The following is a 6,492-nucleotide window of genomic DNA, read 5'->3' as shown; positions in this document are numbered from 1 at the left end:
CTAACTGCCCTCTCTATTAAATAATAAAGTATTAATTATTAACACAAACGCCTATCACCCAATGACCTGGAGCGCTAACTGGCCTCTCTATTAAATGCTAAAGTATTGATTATTAACACAAGCACCTATCACCCGATGTCCCAGGGCGCTAACTGGTCGCTTTATTAAATAATAAAGTATTAATTAATAGCACAAGCGCCTATCACCCAATGACCCGGGGCGCTTACTGGCCACTTTATTAAATAATACAATATTAATTATTAACACAAGCGCCCACACCCGATATCCCGGGGCGCTTACTGGTCGCTTTATTAAACGATATATATTAATCATTAATAGCACAAGTGCCTACTACCCGATGACCCGGGGCGCTTACTGGCCTCTCTATTAAATAATAAAATATTAATCATTAACACAAACGCCTATTACCGAGTGACTCGGGGCGCTTACAGGCCTCTCTATTAAATAGTATAGTATTAATTATTAACACAAGCGCCTATCACCCGATGATCCGGGGTGCTAACTGGCCTCTCTATTAAATCATAAAGTATTCATTATTAACACAGCACCTATCACCCAATGACCCGGGGCGCTTACTAGTCGTCTATTTAATAATGAAGTATTATTTATTAACGCAAGTGCCTATCACCTGATATCCCAGGGCGCTTATTGGTCGCTTTATTAAGCAATATATATTATTAATTAATAGCACAATGGTCATTAGGTGATAGGTGCTTGTTCTGTTACTTAATATTTTATTATTTGTAATACTATGAATCTGACGACAGCAGGATATTGCAATATTAAAGTATGACTCTAACGGCAATGCTGTCCAATGGTCTTTATTTATTTATTAAAGCAACGTTTCGGCCACTTTAGAATAAGGCCCTTTTCAAGCACTATAAATTTCATACAAATCATGACAAAATTAATAAAAAGGTAAACAATTATACAATCGCTCGTAGTTTAAAACACTAAAACTTACAATTATATCACAGTATACAGGCTTTACGTGATCGCTTACATTTGTCGAGATCTAAGGTTAATTGACTGTAGCCTGTAAGTGACTCGAACATACGAACGAAAATTAATTTCTATACCGAGGACAGGTATCTATGAGGCAGGACCAATACCAATACATACATGTGCAAGAGTTGAAATGGTTAATGTATGTATTAGAGAAGGCGTGACCTATATGAAATGATATTTTTGAATAAAATTTATTTAGTTATTATGCTGTTGTCTGCGACTAGTGTAAATTACTTTTGATAAATTCTTTAAAAATTGGTAATAAATTTTTTGTATCAAATTGTCTATTCAAGTTATGGATATTTCTACTTATGTGTATCATTTCTGATACCTCACGCCTACTCCTTACATTTTCAACATCTAAAATCTGTACATTACTATATTCAAAATCTATATTGTGTCCTGAATCTTTCACATGGTAATACAATGCAGATCTGTCATCTTTTTTCTTAACATCTCTCATGTGTTCACCAACTCGTGTTTGCAGAGTTCTACTTGATTGACCTATATAATACCGATGACAATCTAGACAATTAATTTTATACACTATGTTTGGTTTGTAACGCGGTTCTATTTTGTCTTTACCTAATTGATTATTTATGTTAATCTTATTAATGTTTTTAAAAATGACGTTAATATTGTACTTTTTTGAAATCTTCTTTATCTCATATTCATAGTCTTTTGAAAACGGTAAGACAATATAGTCATTATATGGGGTTATACTATGATTTTTATAACTATCTTTTTTATTTAATATGTTTAGTCTTTTTTTAATGTATGTATCAATAAATTTTAATGGATAGTTATTGGCTTTTAATAATTTTTTAATTATCTCAAAATTTTCTTTATGGAACTTATTATAAGACAGTTTTATATTTTTATCTACTAAATTATAAACTATTCCAATTTTTTGTTGTAAGGGGTTGTGTGTGTTATGTATGCTAATTGTACGTGAGTAGGAAGGTGAGGTAAGAAAGGTAGTTAGACTTGCCGTACTGTGGGTGTCAACTATTTATTCAAGTATACGTGGGATACATATAGCACACGGGGGAGAAGCAACGAGACCGCTCGTATTGCCCACTGGATTTGTACTGTCGTGATACATATACGCATGAGGCCCACGGACGTCCCTTATACATACTTGTCGCCTCGCACACCCGTACATGTGATTATCAAAAACATACATTCCTCATACACACTCTCACAACACTTCCCCTCATAGAAAAATAATCGCACTCATTAATCAATTGAGAGGGAATAATCTTTTAAATACGAGGGTAACACTCTTTCTCTCTGTGGTCTTACTTGAGAGGTTTGAGCTACCGCTCCTGGTCGCGTTTCGACTGTTTTCCCCTGACACCAGCCTAAAGATCTTCTGCCACGGCCTCGACCACCATTTCTACGCGGTGGAGAGTTATCTCTCGTAGGAGGAAACACCTGTATCATTTCTTCCGTGGGCACAAAATAATCGTCAAGTTCCGTTTTCTTTTCTTTTCTTTGAGGCGCCGCGCGCAACTGATCGACATGCCTGTTCCACTCTTTTCCACTCTTAAGCCGTAACACATAGTGTAAGTGTCCGACGCGTTTAACAATTGTACCATGTTGCCATTCGCTTTTATATTGATAATCACGCGCGATTACTGTCTCTCCAACTGTGAAATTTTTACATTTATTATTGTTACAAGTAATATTAATCTTATGTTTATCTTGCGGTTTTAATAAATCTAACTTACATCTAGGTTTCCTACCAAACATTAATTCTGCAGGAGACATACCTGTTTGAGCGTGCGGCATAGCCCTATAATGCGCTAGGATGCTTTGTAATTCTGAACTTCAACTCACGCCGGCCTCAATTTTCGCCAGTGCCTTTCTAATTGTTTGCACGTAGCGCTCTGCTTGACCATTACTTGCCGGATGGTACGGTGCTGTCAATCTATGCACTATTCCATTCTCCTTAATAAAACGTTCAAAAACCTCGGACACGAAAGTTCGGCCATTATCCGATACTAGGACTTGCGGAATTCCGAAGCAAGAAAAAATCTCTCAACAAATTTGGACAGTTGGTTCAGTTAACATATTTTTGACAATACGCACCTCCAGCCATTTAGTAAAGGCATCCACGAGGATGAAAAAATAAGTATTCAAATACGGCCCTGCGAAGTCAACATGCACTCTTTGGAACGGAAAATCTGGTGGCTGCCACATATGCGTGTCTACTTTTTTGTCGTTGTTGCTGTGCAATTGGCATTTTAGACACGTTTTTGTCATGTTTTCAATTTCTTTATCAAGACCTGGCCACCATACATAACCGCGCGCAAGTCCTTTTATCTTCATGACACCAAAATGCCCAACATGCAACTCGTTTAAAACGTGTTCGCGTAATTCTACGGGGATAACAATCCTGTGTCCGCGCACCAGCATACTATACTCTACACCAAATTCTCTTGGATCAATATTCCAAGTTATATCGCGTGATAGTTTGTGTCCTTCTTGTAACGCTTTTATAACTCTTGTTATATCATTATTTCCTTTATACGCACTCATGACCTCATCCGCACAAAAAAAAAGATCCGCCACCTGTTCACTGTAAAAAAAATCGATTACATCCAATCCTTGCTCCCCAAACTCATAACTATTTACAGGTAAACGTGACAGACAGTCCGCGTTACCGTTCTGCTCCGAGCGCCTATATTCAATAGTGAATTCAAAACCGCGAAGAAATATTGCGTAATGCTGCATACGCATCGCACTATATACGGGTAAGCTCTTTGTTTTTGAAAAAATTTGAGTTAATGGCCTATGATCCGTAATTAGTACGAACTTCCTACCGTATAGGAATTGATGTAAACGCTTGATGGAAAATACTATCACGTATGCCTCCTTATCAATTTGGCTATATTTTGCTTGAGTTTTGTTCAATTTTTGAGACACATATTGAATAGCGCGCTCGGAACCATCCGGGTAACGATGAGCTAATACTGCTTCCACTCCGTATGGGCTTGCGTCTGTTGATAAAATTAGAGGCAAAGAAGGATCATAAAATGCCAAGCATCTATCGCTTTGAAATTCCTCCTTCGCACGCAAAAACGCCTTCTCCTATCGTTGTGTCCATTCAAATTCAGCATCGCTATGTAGCAGTTCATATAAGGGCTGCAGGATCGTGCCAACATCCGGTATAAACCGGTTATAAAAATTAATCATGCCTACGAAAGCACGAACTTGCTCTACATTTGAGGGTCTTGGCATTTTTTCGATTGCATTGATTTTTTCACGATTCTTGCTAATTCCTTCCTGACCTACTACATAACTGCAATAATGTATTTGTTTAGCAAAAAATTCGCATTTTTTTTTATTAACTTTTACATTATATTTATTTAGTACACTGAACACAAGGTCAAGTTTTTGCATCAGTTCTTCTCGCGTTTTAGCCGCTATGTATATATCATCCAGAAAAACTTTTACTCCGGGTATGCTCCGCAAAATATTTTCCATTAATTTTTGCCAAATAGCAGGTGCCGATGCTACACCGTACATCAACCTTTTGCACTTTAATAACCCCACGTGTGTATTCAGGGTAAGGATTTTAGCCGTTTCGTCGTCAACCTCCAGTTGCAGATAGGCGAGTCTCAAATCGATCTTTGAAAAAAAAAATACAACCAGCCATCTCGGCTAAAAGTTTATCTATGGTTGGTAAAGGATACTCGCTTAGCATTAGCTGGGGATTGACTGTAATACTGTAATCACCGCATATACGCACGCGATTATCCCTCTTTAAAACAGGAACGATAGGTGTTGCAAAATCGGATGTGTCCACCCTTTCAAAAAACCCATCCTCGTCGCCAATTTGTTATGTATGCTAATTGTACGTTAGTAGGAAGGTGAGGTAAGAAAGGTAGTTAGACGTGCCGTACTGTGGGTATCAACTATTTATTCAAGTATACGTGGGATACACATAGCACACGGGGGAGAAGCAACGAGACCGCTCGTATTGCCCGCTTGATTTGTACTGTCGTGATACATATACGCATGAGGCCCACGGACGTCCCTTATACATACTTGTCGCCTCGCACACCTGTAGATATGATTATCAAATACATACATTCCTCATACACACTCTCACAACAGTGTGATTCAAAATTAAGATATTGTCCTGAATGACTTGGTTTTCTATACCAGTTAGTTATGATTTTGTCAGAATTAAAGTAAATAGTAATGTCTAAAAAGTTTATTATTCTAAGTGTTGGATTTTCCAAAGTAAATTGTATATATGGATCAAAACTGTTGAACGTTTGTAGTATTGTATCTACATTATCCTCTAGAGAACATAAAAGTCAGTCGTCTACATATTTTACGTAAAATTATAGTTTGAAGGGTAATTTATTTAAACAATACTGTTCTAAGTCATTCATTACCAATTCAGAAAATGTGGGGCTAAGAGGATTACCCATTGCACAGCCAAACTTTTGTTTAAAACATGATCTATTGAAAACGAAATAATTGTTTTGTTAAATAAATTTTATAATATATATAAATTCTGTACATGATAAATTTATATGTGTGCCATAATGTTGCCATCTCTTAGTTAGGGCTGAAACTATTAGGGGGATATGTATATTATTAAAAAGGGCTGTAACATCCAAACTAAAAAATTTGTAATTTGATGGGATTTTTTAGTTTTTAAGTTTTTCTATTAATTGAAAACTATTGTGATTTGGGGCTATATTTATATAAAAAGTTGGCTAAAACTTTTGACAAAGTATAAGTAGGAGTGCCTATTGCAGAAATAATAATTCTAATTGGGTAGTCAATTTTATGCAGTTTTGTGAGCCCATAACAGGATGCTAAAACGCATTTATTTAATACAGTATCGAATTTTTTGTTGTAATAATTATCTTCTTTAAAAATATTGTCAATATTATTTAATTTTTTAATTACTTTATTAGTAGCATTTTCTAATTTTTTCAAAATTTTATCTAGCTCTTTATCTTTTTTTTCATACATTTTCGTATCATTTAGACAATTTTCTACTTTATTGGTATAATCAATCTCCTCACTGACAATTATACCTCCCCCTTTATCAGCATACGACACGACAATATTAGGTGTACTTTAGAAAAATTTGTTTGTCTCTGTTATATTATTCTGAATATTTATATTTTTAAAATTATTAGGTTTGTATTTCATCCTTTTATTAACACTTTTAATACAAATACTTAATACAATTAAAAGTGTAAGTTTAATTGTATTTTTTTTTTCAAAGATCAATTTGAGACTCGCCTATCTGCAACTGGAGGTTGACGACGAAACGGCTAAAATCCTTACCCTGAATACACACGTGGGGTTATTAAAGTGCAAAAGGTTGATGTACGGTGTAGCATCGGCACCTGCTATTTGGCAAAAATTAATGGAAAATATTTTGCGGAGCATACCCGGAGTAAAAGTTTTTCTGGATGATATATACAT

This window comes from Copidosoma floridanum, unplaced genomic scaffold (genome assembly GCF_036245765.1).
Source record: "Copidosoma floridanum isolate Cflo_tuat_1 unplaced genomic scaffold, Cflo_Japanese_pri ptg000004l, whole genome shotgun sequence".
Classification (NCBI taxonomy): Eukaryota; Metazoa; Arthropoda; class Insecta; order Hymenoptera; family Encyrtidae; genus Copidosoma; species Copidosoma floridanum.
This window is presented reverse-complemented; position numbering follows the sequence as displayed.